At 32.1% G+C, this 15,975-nt stretch overlaps 1 protein-coding gene and 1 pseudogene across 1 annotated transcript in view; both read left to right on the top strand.

Moving 5' to 3' along the window:
• CDH12 (cadherin 12) overlaps positions 1-15,975 on the top strand; it is a 564,219-nt gene that overhangs the window by 197,422 nt on the left and 350,822 nt on the right. The gene's annotated exons all lie outside the window — the stretch shown is intronic.
• On the top strand, positions 1,829-1,947 carry LOC111737529 (annotated as a pseudogene).

Below are 15,975 nucleotides of genomic sequence, written 5' to 3'. Positions count from 1 at the left end.
TAAAATTTGGGTTGTAAAAAATTTTTCCTAGCCTGGTGAGTTTGGTGTTAGTCAAAGTCACTGAAATTAATTCATCAGAAAGACAAATATCATATTATCTCCCTTATATGTGGAATCTAAATAAAACTGAACTCACAGATACAGAAAACAGATTGATGGTTGTCAGAGGAGAAAGGCAGGGGGTAGGCAAGTGGGTGAAGATTAATTCATCTTTCTGATGAATTAATTTCAGTGATCTTGACTAACGCCAAACTCCTCAGGCTAGGAAAAATGTTTGCAAATCAAATTTTAAATAATATTCAGGAATTATATATATAATATAATGTTATATGTATACAATTATATATAATCATTATGTTGTACACTTGAAACAAATATAATGGTATATGTCAATTATATTAAAAATATATTTTTTAAATAAGACAGTAGAATACTTATTAGCAAGAGAGAGAGATGGAGCCATAATGATCAAACTGATCAGTTTTAATAAATAGATAAAGAAGATAATTCTGTTTTACCCTTTATTTAAACTCCTGTTTAGTATTAAATTTTATGTACATACATTTAAAAGAGAGGATGAATGTAATTTGCTCAAAATCTTCATATTTTAAACATGAAAAATCAGTAACGAACAATAAGATATTGTTTTATGATTATTTTTAAAAATTCTGTATGACACAATTGTAAAGGATAATCCATTTTTATTTTCTTACACCACAAGAGATGGTATCTGATGGTGTTGTTTTTGGATTTAAAAGGACATACATGCTAACTATTGGAAGAAAATTTTCTAACAATGTTTTTTTATTGGCACTCTTGCTCTGTAACTCCCATTTATTAAAGAAAAGAAATGCTCTACTCACCTTTAAGGTCTCCTACTGCTAATTTCTCTGTATGTTTTATTATTAATTTGCCAGAATTTTGATCTGAGGATCCTCCATTCAGTCACCTTCAAAGGTTACCTTAGCAGAGGCTGAATTAATTACACTTGAATAGTTTGGTCTCCAAGGCAAATATCTTAAAAAAATATATCAGTGGTAGTAAAAACTAAGTCTGTTGCATATTTTAAATCATCTATGTATCAAAGGATAATATGAAAGAAAAAAGCAACAAAGCAAGTATTTTAGTTATATTTATGAAAAAGTACTGTTTCATTATTCTTAATTTCAACCCATAAAAACAGTAGTTTCCTTGGGCTTTATAACTAGAACCTAAAATTGATACTATTGGTAGAGTCAATGCTCCTTTGTGAGGGATAAATTGACCATAATTCGAATGATGCCTGTGGATACTCTTGCTATCTCATTTTGAAATGTTTTGGAGCCGGAAAGTATTTCTTAAGTCTGAAATAACCAACATATTTATAAAAATAAAGAAGGTTATGACATATCTATGATGGTTTGGACTAGACCTAGTCTTCAGCTGGGATATTAGCAAGCTACTGGGACATGATAAGAAAATTTATAAAACCTATTGTAATATATTTGTTCACATCAAAATTTCCTTATAGTTGCAGATTATATGAAAATAACTTATTGGTTACATCGAGTATGCATATACCTAATTTAAAAAATTATGTATTAGGCATTTGAGAGTCAACATTATTTAGATGAGTACTTCCAAGAATATCTTGGTGAAGGACATTTTGCTTGATTTTGTTCTAATTTCCAGTTTATCATAGATTAATATTTGGGTTCATATAATGTTCAATGACACGAGTCCATTGATCACTGTGACTTGTGCTGTTTGCTTAAAATATCCACAAAAACACATTAAATTTTTACAATTGTGTGTGGAGAGAAAAATATTCAAATTAAATAAATCCATGGTCTATGGCCATGCCACCCTGAACAAGCCTGACCCTGTCTGATCTCGGAAGCTAAGCAGGTTCGGGCCAGGTTAGTACTTGCATGGGAGACCACCTAGGAAGACCAGGTGCTATAAGCATAAAAAATAAAAAATAAGAGATTGTAAACTGACAAGATCCTTGCAATCTATGAGGTCAACCAAGGGTCGCCTCACCTAAAAAAATAAAAAATAAATAAAAAATAAATCCATGGACATTAGCTAGCTTCTGAATTTAGGTAATATATGATATGATATATTAACATGACATTATTTAATAATAATTTTTTAAATAAAAAATAATAATTTGGAATATTATATATTTGATATATAGTATAAAAAGTTGACCATTTTTCAGAAATATATTTAGCTTTAGTTTATAACTGATAAAGGTGTATATCATTTACTTATATAAGATCCTTAAACTAAAATTAGGAAATTTTCAATAATGATGCTCAAAAATTAAGGGGTAAGTGACACAACTACCAAATTAATCAAAATAATTATAATCTATCACAAGAATACTTGCCTGACTAATCTGATAAATGACATGTTTTAAATAAGTTACATATCTTCCTGTGACTTTCTTTTGCTCAGTCTTTTTATATATAATTTATATAGTTCCTACAAGCATCTTTTTTAGTGATTTCCAGAATATTGACTCTAACTTCATGTCTTTCTCAACATTCTCTTTCAATCTCATTTCTAAATTTCAGAAGTTTAAATACTTCCTCCTCCTCCTGCTCCTACTCTTCTTCTTCCTCTTCTTACTTTCCTCTGAGTTCTTATGCGCTGTTCTTTAGATGGAGAATGAAAACAGTGGTTAGTAAACAATAAGTCATAAAAATGAGCAGAGTGAAAAAACAAAAAACAAAAAACACTTTCAAGATCCCATTGAAAAATTAGGTTTTGATAAACAATAGAAAAAACTACCATAACTTCAGTGATTGGACTAAATGAAGGCAGAACATGAAATTTTTCTTTAAACTCTTCTTTTGAAATTTGGTAAGTCAAGGCAGGGAAAAACTACTGGATAGGGAAGCAATTAAACTAAGACTTCACGTACAAAGAAGGTTTATCTAGAAAAAGAGAAGCAAGAAGAATATTGCATTGAGAGGGTACAGAAAGCATACAGACCTCTGGAGAGAAGGAATGGTGGTAAACATTGAAACCAATGTAGCCAGAAGACTCAGGAGGTGTGTGGAGCTTGAGGAGGCTGGAGGATGAAGCAGACAGCACTCCAAGCACCAGCGATGCCCTGAAGTTGTGGAGGAGAGAGATAGATGATGAAGATGGTGAGATTATGAATCATTCCATCTAAAGGAAGGACAAACTAGGGAAGGGTAATACATCCAAATGTAGCAGCAGATGGCTGTTGCTATAATCCAGGGCAGACGTTGGTGGTTCTGGTAGAGATGAAGAAAAATAGTTGACTTTCAAGCAGATTTATAAAGGGAAAATTTTAAAGCTTGTGATGATTTAGATACAAAATGTGGAAGGGTAATATAAAAGATAAGCCCAAGGATTCTTTTTGGTTATTAGAATTGTTGACTATTCCATTTGGTGAGAGAGAGATATTGAAATAACAATTTTGGAAGAGTCTAGTGAAAAAATAAAAATCTGAATAGAAAATTTTATTCAATAAATGTACATGTTAGAATTTAATCTCTAATCTCTTCTTAATCTTTTTTTTTAATTTGCAATTATGACATATCTATAATGAGATTATATGTTTTATCTACATATAATGACAATGTTTTGTCATAATATGTAGACAAAACCTTGTTCCATTTACTATAAGTCCTCATTCTATTTTTTTTTTTCATTTTAACATTTTTTAAAATTAGGATACATCTGACACTAGATAATCTTGTAGTAATTTTACTTCATAGTATTTTTCTTTTTATAATTTCTATTTTGTTCCAGAAAAGCTGTTCTTATTGGTGACATGTCTTAGAAAATATTGTAATTGAGAACCAAGAAAATTACTTATTCATCAACTCATTTGAATAACAAGGAGTTGATCATAATAATCACCAAATCTCTTTGCTTACATATTGTTTCAAAGAAGAAATTTAATAGCATTGTGTCTGTATGTTAAGGAAAAATATTAAAGTTATAATTACATTTGGAAAGGTTTAAAAACTACCTGTTACATTATTATATGATATATGTGTGAGATTACATTTGAAAATGTTTTGTAAAAAGTGTATATTTCTGCTATTTGGGCAATGTTCAGCAAATTTTAAAAGTATTTTAACTAATATTTCCCCGAAAGGCAGGATTTATGCAGTTCTACTAATGCAGAGGAGATTGGAACAATAGCCAATGCTGTATTTTTCTGTGGTCAGAACATTTGGTTTTATATAATTACTTTCCTTAAGATGGATGGACATTTAAATGGATGTACTATGTATCAGGCACCAGTCTAAGTGTTTTTCTCAAATTAAGTCATTTAATAAACAGCATCCATTTTTTACAGATAAGGAAACTGAGAAAAGGAAAAGTTGAAGAATTAACTCATTTTACACAACTCATAAATAGCGTAGTATTAGGAGATAAAGAAGATTTTTTGTTCATGCACCTTATTTTTCAAGATACACATTAGTTCCAATGTATACTGATATTTCAAAACTCAGTCATTTGCGTGATATTCTTGAGCAGATTCTCCACTTCAACAAATTGTGTCCCTCTCTTATTTATACCTCATCTGAAGTTGTGCATCATCTTACGAACATCCATCAGTCTCAGTAGAAGACTGTCCAACATACCTGACGCTTCCTCTGGTGTTACAAATCACAGGAGCCTGCTTCCTCCAGAGTCTTGCATTTCCAATGTAACTTCTGTCTCTTTCAATGAAATCTCAACCAAACCCATTTTAAAACAAAGAAACAAGACAAACGTAAATGAAACAAAGGATCAGTTCTGCCTCCTCTAGTAACTATTATCCAGTCTTCTTCCATCCCATAAATTACTAATCTCTATGTATTTACAATTCTTAACTTTCCAGTGTTGTGTTAGTTTAGAAAATTGTTTTAATCTGGCTTCCTTCTTCACTTAACACTCTGACACTTAAGCTAAGGTTGTTTCCAGATCACGACACATTTTACTCTACTTCTCCGTAGTGTTTGCCTTTTCAGTTCCCTCCATCAAAAGTGCATTGTCATTTGATCTTTTCCCCATATTCCCTGGTGTCATTTAAGGCGTCATTGCTACTTTCTACAATGACTTTTCATTTGGTCTCTCTTCCACTAAATGCAAAACTTCTCTTTTCAGTTCCCCACAAAGCTGCCAGTAAGCTCTAAGTCACCTAGCTAACTGCCTCCTGTTTGAAAGTTGTTGGAATACAATGCACTGTTTTAGTTTAGAAACAACACAATAAATTTATATTTTTATTGCAAAAATATCCCTTCCTGCGTGCTCTCTTCATGCAGTGTTTTATTGATGTGTATACATTGAGAAATTTGGTCTAATTTCCTTTCCTGTGAATGTAAACTGGATTTAATGACTGAGTTGTCATGGATAGCATATGGTAAAAGTAGCAGAGCGTGACCTCTACCAGTGGGTGATAAGAGGTAAATATGCATCATTGGAACTCAGCACCTACCTATAAGAACTCTGATCTGAGCCCCAGCTAAGTTCCAGCTGACGGCCAGCATCTACTGCCCAACACTTGAGTTTCGTAACCTTTAGATGATTCTAAGTGCTGATACCAAGTGGGTCAGAGACAAATTTTCCCTGACAAGCCCTGTCCTAATTACAGATTCATAACAAGAAAATGCCCTCATTGTTTTAAGCCACCATGTTCCTGGTTGTTTTTTTTTTTTTTTCTTTTTTTTTCCTTACACAGTGATACACACACACTTTTTTTTATTAAAAATTAATATTATATATATATAATCTTATATATATATATATGTACAATCTTTAGCCTAATCCACCACTATCTAGTACATCCTTAGCCCAAATTATATTAAACTGTCTGAGATTCCTAGAGACACCATGTTTTTTCAGATTCCAAGGCTTTCTTAAATTCTATTCTTTCTGGATTACCTCCCAACCACCCCATTTTTTTCAGGCGGGGCTATTATTTAAGGCTCAATTTGTGACATTTCTTCTAAGTGGCTTCTCCTAACTCACAGTTTGCATTTGAATTCCATTCTTTGTTTTACCTTAGCATCACATGCAATGCTATATAGATGCTGGATTAGTATATCAATGAATCAATAAGTATATTTCATTGCAATTGAAATACATTACATACCAAAATATGACAAAAATGATGTAGGGAAAGTTCTCTGTTACTTTTCTAGTCAAAGTCAACCTTAGTAACTAATATTAATTTTCAGAATCTTGAATGCGAGCTGACGATAAATGAAGTAGTGTTACCTCTCCTGTGTTCCTGTTTCCTATCCTTTGGGGAAATAGAGTTGGCTGACGATTCCATTCGTGAATTGTAATCATATCTTTACAGACACCTAGGAGGTAGTGACAGTACTGGCATTTTATTGTGGTTTTTAAATTGTATTAAAAGTAAACCATCTCCTCGAGGCTCTTTCGATGTGTGGAAATGCTCTTCTCCCAGATTCTAGTTATGGATAGCGATCTTGCTTTGTAAACCTAATCTCTACACAGGTTATCAGGTTTCTGTCAGCGCTTTCATCATCTCTCCGCCCACCTTCACTTCTACTGCCTTATCTTCTCTCCTCATGCAGCTGTCGCCAGTCACACTCTTTGTGTCCACTTCACTTTCTTTTTTCACTCTCCTAGGAGTTCATACCCTCCGGGTATACCTGGGGCAATGGTTATTCTTTCTCTAACCGTGACAGATAATTCACAGGGGTCCAGTGAAGAGCCATATGACTATAAAATGCACAGCTGTTCTATGAATTTAAAATTAATTGACACTATGATTCAGTGACACTTTCTGTCTCTTCTCCCTCAGTAAAAGAGATATCAGTCTGGTGTGACAATATAGTTTTTTTGGGATGGGAGGTGGTATTCACAGAAAAATTATAAAGAGTTTATAGATCCATTACTCATATAAGTCCCAAGTTGCAAATTTCATATGTATGAAGTTATAAATTGTAGAAAGAAAAAATAAAATGTTGAGTAAAGTTGTATATGATAAGAGCTTAGATTTCTGTATAACCTTTATTGAGAGCATTCTTATATGTATTTGACATATAAATGGTTATAGAAAATACAGTATTTTATGATAATGTTTAATTACTTTTCTGATAAGCATAGAGATAAGTCCAAAATTGGGGTACACAATAATTTATAAATTTAGCACAGTTAATACACAGCTATCAAACTTAGAGAATGTGAAAAAGCCTTGAAAACACTCGAGTACATTACTCAGCAAACACAACAAATATTATGATTTCAAAAATAAGTATTCCAGTACCATATCTTAAATTTATCTTTTTTTTTCCATTTTATATTTTATTCATGGGGCTAGCCAAAAAGTATGGTCATCCAGAAATGATCATGTCCACACAATCAAGTGAAAATAGACTTTTCAGCATGTATTTATGCACAAATACCCTCTGAGTAAAACAAGAAAGGACTGTAGAGGATGAAGACACATTATTTTCTCTGTGATTTGAAATATCCCCTGAAATTGTTCAAGAAGTATCAAAATATTCCTGAGAGTCTTTTGGTGTTTATAATTTGAAATATGAATCATTAAAAATAAATACCAAATTGGAAAATTAGATATTCTTGATATTAAAATGACCTACCTTGAAGAAAGTAGATTACCAGGTTTATGCTCTTGAGTCTTCATATAAAGAAAATGAATTTTTCATGGACCCTTCCAAAATTTGTTTGCTTAAATTTTGAGCATATGTCTGTCCCTATATCTCTGGGCATTTGTCTAGAAATAAAAGTTTACATGTAATTTTGCTTCTTATAACTATTAATTTCTATAATAAAATAGTGCACTAGACATTAAAAGCCTTATAAAACTTTTCGGTCACTGTGTTTATTAATATAGAAGAAAGCTATAGTTCAAACCCATCGAGCTTTTCTTTAAGTTCATGTGAATGGGGTGGTTTAGCCTGATATACTGAGATGTGAAGCATTATGAAGTATTTCTTGTGCTGAGTGAACATTGTAGTCACTTAGCTTAAGAAGTCCCAAGAAGAGAAAGAGAAATAACTATGTGTTTACTGGACATTTGCTAATCCTATAGTATGTATGTAACTTTCAACATAGTCTTGACTCTGACAATAATCAGTGAATGTCCTTGAATAAGTTATATAAACATTCTGGGCTTACTTGGGAATGTTCTGAACTGATATTGAAAGTCTTTTTAGCATTAAAAATATGCAAGTTTTAGGTTTTTAAGGATAACCCTAGACATATCTTAAAACTTAATTTTAGTCTAGAAATTTATTTATATAATTGAGATGATTTATATGATTAAGTCATAGAGCTTAATCATACTATTAAAGTCTATGGAATATGAAATGTTATTCTTTTATTTCTTTAAAACAACCACCAAATCCCAGCTTCTACCTGAGGGACAACAAATTTGGACCACAACATAGCACTGCAACTTTTAAAGCTGACACCCAAAGGGATAGGCCCCCTGGTTGACCTAGCTCTGAAATTCAATGGAGTTTGCTTACAGAAATCCTCTAGTACTACAGCAAACAAAGAAGCAGTTGTTAAAAGACTGCGTGCTCACACTCCAGGAAGCTATGCCTTCTGGGTTTAGCACAGAGGGAGCAGGCACAAACGTCTGTCTCACAGGTTTTCCCTAGAAGGGTTTTTTTCTGCAAACTGCTGCCTGAGGGTCTAGTTTCTAATCCAGCCTGCATTTTAGAGCTGCCTGGGATCCTCCTGGGAGACTGCAAGAGAAGGTGAGCTATTCCTCTGCCTTCTCAATCCAGCTTCAACAATAAAACCAAGTCACCAGCATCTCCCTGGAGGGAGCTTATTCACATCATACTTTTATGGATGCCACCTGACAGACAGGCCCTCAGATCAGAGTATAAATAAGGCAGAAACTAGAAACACAATAAAGAGATCCATGAAGCTAAAACCTGGGTTTTGTTTTGTTTTGTTTTGTTTTGTTTTTAAGATAACAAAATGGACAGATCTGTAGCTAGACTAAGAGGAAAGAAAAGAAAAATACAGTAAGAAATTAAAGAGTAGATATTACAGTTGATATCACAGAAGTACTGAAGACCACAAGAAACTACTACAAATAATTATATACTAACAAATTAGGTAATCTGGAAGAAACGTATTAAATTTTTAAAAAAACATACAAAGCTATAGGAATGAAAACACTATGGTACTGGCATAAAAACAGACACATAGGTGAATAGGCCAGAATAGAGGGCCCATGTATAAGCCCACACATATATGGTTACTTTTCAACAGATGCCAAGAATATACAATGGAGAAAGGAGATGATCTTTAATAAACCGCTTTGAGAAAGTTGAATTGGCACATACAAAACAATGAAACCACCCTTTTGGTGTACCATACACAAAAATCAACTCAAAATGGGTTAAAGAATTGAATGTGATATCCGAAACCATAAAACTCCTAGAAGAAAACAGAGTAATCTCCTTGACACTGATCTTGATGATGAATTTTTGGATTTGACATCAAAAACAAAGGCAACAAAAGCAAATATTAACACGTGGGACCACCTCTAACTAGCAAAGGAAAACATCAAGAAAAAGAAAAGGTGATCTGTGCGATAGGAGAAAATATTAGCAAACCACATATCCAATAATGTGTTAGTATCCAAAATATACTAGGAACTCATAGAATTAGATGGCAAAAATAAACAAACAAAATGAAATACAACAAAAAATAAATAAAGCATTAAAAAATGAACAGAAACTCAAATAGACATTTTTCCAAAGTAGTCATACAAATGGCCAACGGTACATGAAAAGGTGCTCAGCATTACTAATCGTCAGGGAAATGCAAATCAAAACCAAAGTGAAATATCATTGCACATGTTAGGATGTTATCAAGAAGACAGGCTATAACAGGTATTTGCAGGGATGTGGAGAAAAGGGAATCCTGTGCACTGTTGGTGAGAATGTGAATTGGTTCAGTCACAATAGAAAACGGTATGGAGGTTCCTAACAAGTTTAAAAATTGAATTATTATATGATCTGGCTATTCTATTTCTGGGTATAGATCCAAAATAAAATCACTTCTCAAAGAGATATCTGTACTCACGTTTGTAAAAGTATTATTTACAATAACCGAGGAATGGAAACCACTTACGTGTCCGTTGATGGGTGACTGGATAAGGAAATATGGTATTTATAAATATTGTAAAAGGACATCCTTTTACTTATGAGATCCTGGGTAACTTGGAGAGCATTATGCTACATGAAATAAGCAGGACAGAGGAAGACAAATACTGCGTGATATCACATATATGTGGAATGAATAAGGTCTGAGGATCTAACACGCAACATAGTGACTATAGTCACTAATACTGTATTGTATATTGAAATTTGCAAAGAGGGTAGTGTTCTACCCTCACAAAAAAGGGGGATAAATATGTGAGACAAGGGGTGTATTAATTATCTCACTTTGAGAATCCTTTCATAATGGAAGCATATATCGAACCATCGCATTATCTACTTTAAATATCTTATCATTGTGTTTGTTGAATTATAGTTTATAAAGCTTTAAAAAATATCTACTGTGTAATTTAGATTTAAATTAGTGCTGATAATCTGAATAGCTAATGTGAAAACTTTATGTGAAATGGAACATCAAGATAAACTTTCATAATCAGCTAATTCTTCACTACTACAGTACTTCCCCTTATAGCTATAACAATGATCATCCCTCCACACATTAGAACTAAATTGTACATTTATTATGAATGCTCTATGTCATAAATGATCCTACTATTCTTATTCAAAATAGGTGATTTACATTATCATAATAGGAGTGTGGTAAAACTGGACCGTCTTCCTGGTGTAAAGTCACTGTTTACCCGTACACTTACCAATAGTCATCTGTAATTTAGGATCAGACCTGATCCTACAGGATATTTTCCAGAATGAAAGACTATTTCCATCTTCAGATATATTTTTAAAAAATCTATACCTCAAGAGCTCATGTCAATGATATACATTTAATCCCAGACCTTGTGAAATTGTACCCTAAAAGAAGAAAGACTTCCTTGTGTCTTTGGTTCTATTTTATATCTGCTAGATTTAGCATATGTATTTGCTATTGAATCGATTAAAGCATTATATTTTTAAATTTATAATTTTGCTAATTTTATTCCATAGTCTTGATGTCCCTATTGTTTCTCATCTAATCCATTAGTGGTTCCTATTAGACTTTCTCAAAAATAGATCTGGAATCCAAATGCTTTTTATAACATCTATAGATTAATAATGGTCAAAGACATCTTTAGCTTTTATTTGAAAAAAAATATTCTCCAAATGTCAACCAGCTTTTATTGGGGACCCTCCTTATTTATTTGTCCACAGTAGCTAGATTTTTAAGCCAGAATACATCCCTCTACTTCTCAAACAAATTAATAGCTTTTCATCTTTCTAAAAATAAAATCCCAAATCCAAACTGCAGCCAATAAGGTTCGACATAGTGATCATGCTGGTACTTTTCTAATGCCTTTTCCTCGCCTCTGCTCTCACTCACATTCTGTGCTATAGCCACGAAGTTCTCACTACTGTTCCTCCAATATATCCATCTGCTCCTGCCTCAGGGTCTCTGCATTTACTATTCCTTCTGCCTAAAATGCTCTTATCCATGTACCTGCATGTTTTGCATACCTATTGAGCAACTTCCCTTCAACAAATTTAATTTATTTTTTTTTCCTTTGAAATAGTCATTACTAGAAAAGTTCTAATATATTTTATGGGAAGTAGGACATTCACTGAACTTACATTTTGATCATTTAGTTGCTCATTTTTCTATTTCAGTCCACCTAATCCAAAATAATGTTATGAGTAAATGAAGGGATTGCACATTGTTATGTATTAAACAAAAATAGAAAGATTGAGATTAATATTTGAGAGAGAAACTCTTTTGGAGGACTGTAGTCAAGAGATAAAGACAAATAGATCTGTCGACAGAGGGCATTTAATGAGGGTTTTGGCACTGGACAAATGAGAAAGAAAAGGGAGGTAAATCAGAACTAAAACCTGTAGCAGGAGATATCCACCACAAAGGACAAGACTAAAGAGGAAATGAGAATCAGTTGGCTTTATCAAAGCTAGTAGCTCAGTGGACATGTCCTGCAGTGTTGATGCTCAGCTATCTATGAAAAGAGCTTTTCCTGGAAGTGACTGGAATCTCTGAGAGAGCATGAGAGCAAGGTATGCTTGATTCAGGTGGAGCTAAGAGAATCTGGAAGCTAGACCTAGCTATCATTGCTTGGGATATACTCTTTTTGTTGTGACAAAAATAAGAAAGACTTTTTTTTTTACCCCTTTCCAAAGTCCTCTAGTGCTCCAGTCACTGGCTAGGAAGCAAGCTGATGAAAGAGTCAGGAAATGAGATTTAGCAGTGATCTCCGATCCTAATATTACAATACAGACTATAGAAGAGTAGATTTAGACATGAGAGATTAGAGATTAGAATATGGACATCTTCATTTTCTATTCTTTTGGCACCACTATATCAAGTTAAATATAATCTAAGTACCTGAAATTTATTAATTTCATTCCTTGATAACATGTCTGCAGAGAGTTCTAATTTAATATAATAGCCTCAAATGAAAAACACTGAAAAAGGTAGAAGTGGCGTATTAGAATAAATTAAAATACATGTATGCATATCTGAGAATCCATGTGTAAATATAATTTGGCAAAATGGTTTAAACATCCAGTGTTTAAAAATCTTTATAAATGTTGAAATAGTTTCATAATTATTCTTATTTGAGCACCCACTCTATGCTCTTTAAGCCATTCTTCCTGATCGACTAATATTTAATTCAAATGTAGGAAAATATTTTCTGATTAGAAGTATGATAGTGCATTTGATAAAAATAGATACCCATAAAACACATAATGAATGCCAATAGTATTACCTTTACAGCTTATTATACAAATGACATTGTTTTAAAAAGTTAGGTGAGAAAATGTTGCTGAAGATCATATCATCATACCTATACATATAAATTATGGTGGTAACTATATTTAAACCTTTTCATATATGATGTAAAAATTATGAAATTTGTAACGACTCATGAAAAAGAAAGTACATATTCCAGATTTAATTTCAAAAAATTAAATGCACAATTTATGCAAAGATTCTATTGTTTTTTTCCCCTTATTTTAATTCCAGTGCTATAAATTTGGTTGGAATTAGTTTAAAATGTTTCTAGTGTACATTTATAGATATTTATCAATATTGTTGTAATTAACCCTCTTGCAGCTATAATGGCAAGCCAGCTGAAGTTATTTGTGTCGATGGTGCATCTTCTCATTGTTCTAATACAAAGCAGTTTCAATTAGGTCTTTATTCTTCCACTATGATTTAGTTATAGCACAACAAACTCTATGATATAGTAGAAAAACTATTAAAATTACATAAAATTTTAAAATCAGTATTTCTTTAAAATAATGGTTACCAAAGAAGGACTATAAAAATGGTTCTTATGCTGAGTGAAATAAGTCAGACAAAGATAAATACCATATGATATCTCTTATATATGGAATCTAAGGAACAAAAAGAACAAACTAATCAAAAACAGACTCACAAATATAATGGACAATTTGATGACAGACAGAGCAGGGGGAGTTGGGGGACTACAAGTATGGGGTGAAGGGTTAAAGAAATACAAATTAGCAGTTGACAGATGGTCACAGGGATGGGGAACACGGCATAGGGAATGCAGTTAGCTAGGTGGAAGCCCAGAGGAGAGAAGGAGCAATTAGGGGGATCATTTTATGAACTATATAGATGTCTAACCAATGAGCTGTATGCTTGAAACTAATTAAAATAAATAAATAAATAATATATATATATAAATAAGTTATATATATATATATTATAACTATATATATAGTTAAAAAACGTGTAGGAAATATTTGTATAACCTAATTCCAGAATAAGGCAACAATTCATGCATGTGTGACCCTATTGCAGAACTGCTCTGATTATGTTTTACTTTAACACTTAATTCCACAGGTGGAAATTTAATATAAAGTAATCTTAAATCTAAATTTAAAATTCTGATGACTTAGGATAAAGTTCTTTTAAGACCAAATGGGAGGTTAATTTTGCAAATGTGGCCATTGTGGAAAAATGTATTTGTATGTCATCAATAGTTATAAATGTGAATAATATTTATAATAAATATATATTTGTCAAACTTTTAGAACAGGAATTTTCTAAATATTCTCAGTGCAACCTACAATAAGAACAATATTTTACTTGGTGTGTGTGTGTGTGTATTTGTATATATATGTTTTTAAATACTTGAAACAATATTTATCCTTAGAAGATCAAACTTTCAGAAATGTCTTTTTTTAAATTTTATTCTGTTCTGTTCTATTCTTTTAATTCTTCATATGTTCCCTTTTCTCTCCTTCCTTCTCTTCCTCCTCTTTCTTTTGTTTCTTCTTCCATATTGATCATAATCTATGGTGTGAAAAATAACTGCTCTAGAGATATGTTAACAATAACTAGTTTAGAAATGTTATTAGCCCATCTTCCTGACCATAATAATACAGACTTTGCTTAAATTCCATAGTGAATTGTAGGAAGGATTTGTAAATTTTTTTATGGCTTTCAGTTTTAGAGTGGTCTTCTCGTTTATCATAGCTCTGGTAACCTTTAGTCGATCATTTGCGTGTCTATATTACATGACATTAATTATATTAAATTATTTTTTGACGCTTGTTGAAGTAAAAAGAAATTTAAAAAGGACCAAAATGTGTTATTCTGCCCTGATGCTCTATGTATCTGATACTCATAGTTCCTCATTCTCTAATAATGGATTACTTCCTAAAACAATAAATTCAATTTATCTTGAAATTATAACTATGCAGGCAGATCTCACTATCTGCAAGAGGGATAGAAAAAGATTCATACATACATATTCCTAAATCTTTCCACTATAATTTTAATTTTATTCTTTTCTTCCCTCTTCCTTATAGAATCTCCATGTTATTCAGTATTCTCCTCTTCCCCATAGGGCTCTGCACCTCAGTGTATGCTTATAACTGCATATCTTTCAAGTTATTTTATCTAACAATTATTTCATTTCCTAGAGAGTAATTGGTTCAAGAATGAGCTTATACTTAATTCTGGTTAATTAATGTTGTTAGGGAATTTTGCTGGGAGTTTTCTGAGGAAATATCTATGCTCCTGAAAGAGAGAGAGAAAGAAAAAGAGAGAGAGAAGAGAGAGAGAGCTATAGAAATAAATCATCCCTCTTCTTTCTATCAATATACATTTGTCTCAGGAGTATTTAGTTGTCTGCCCAAAGAAGAATCAACATTTTTACTAACTACTGTAATCAAAGTGTGTTTTTCTTATGATGATTCTAATCGGTACAAACACCATATTTATTGATAGAAATTCTTATATGCTATTTAATGTTTCACCAAATATTCTAAATATTCTAAATGTTTCACCAAATATTCTAAATATTCTAAATAAGAAAAAAGTGTGTTTCTTTTCCCAATATCTAGATTTAATATGTAGTTATTTCGAGAAGAAATGTTTAAAAGATCTTCTCTAATGTATAAAATTTCTGACATAACTTGATACCTCAGGCTACTGTACATTGAAGCTTGGTCGGTAGCCATGTTCTTTGTTTTAAAATAGACAAAATGAGCATAAATGTGCAGTTCAATGAAAATACATGTAATGGGGCTCTTACCGTGATATTTTATTCTATGAATTTTGGATTGCATGCAAAATATATACTTTTCATTTGGCACATTTGAGCTTGTTATGGCTATATTGACTTTATAAATAGCAAAAGGCTTTTATCAAACATATTGGATAAAAGTTTTTACTTCTTGCTTTACATTTGCACTGGCAAGGAAAAATCTCTCCAATGCCTTTTCTTCTTTGCCACAATCTTACCCCTCTTCAAAATAGTTCTCGTAGAAAAATCTTTCTATAGCTTTACCTGCTTTAAATTAT

This window comes from Pteropus vampyrus, unplaced genomic scaffold (assembly GCF_000151845.1).
Source record: "Pteropus vampyrus isolate Shadow unplaced genomic scaffold, Pvam_2.0 Scaffold27, whole genome shotgun sequence".
Taxonomy (NCBI): Eukaryota; Metazoa; Chordata; class Mammalia; order Chiroptera; family Pteropodidae; genus Pteropus; species Pteropus vampyrus.
This window is presented reverse-complemented; position numbering and strand designations above follow the sequence as displayed.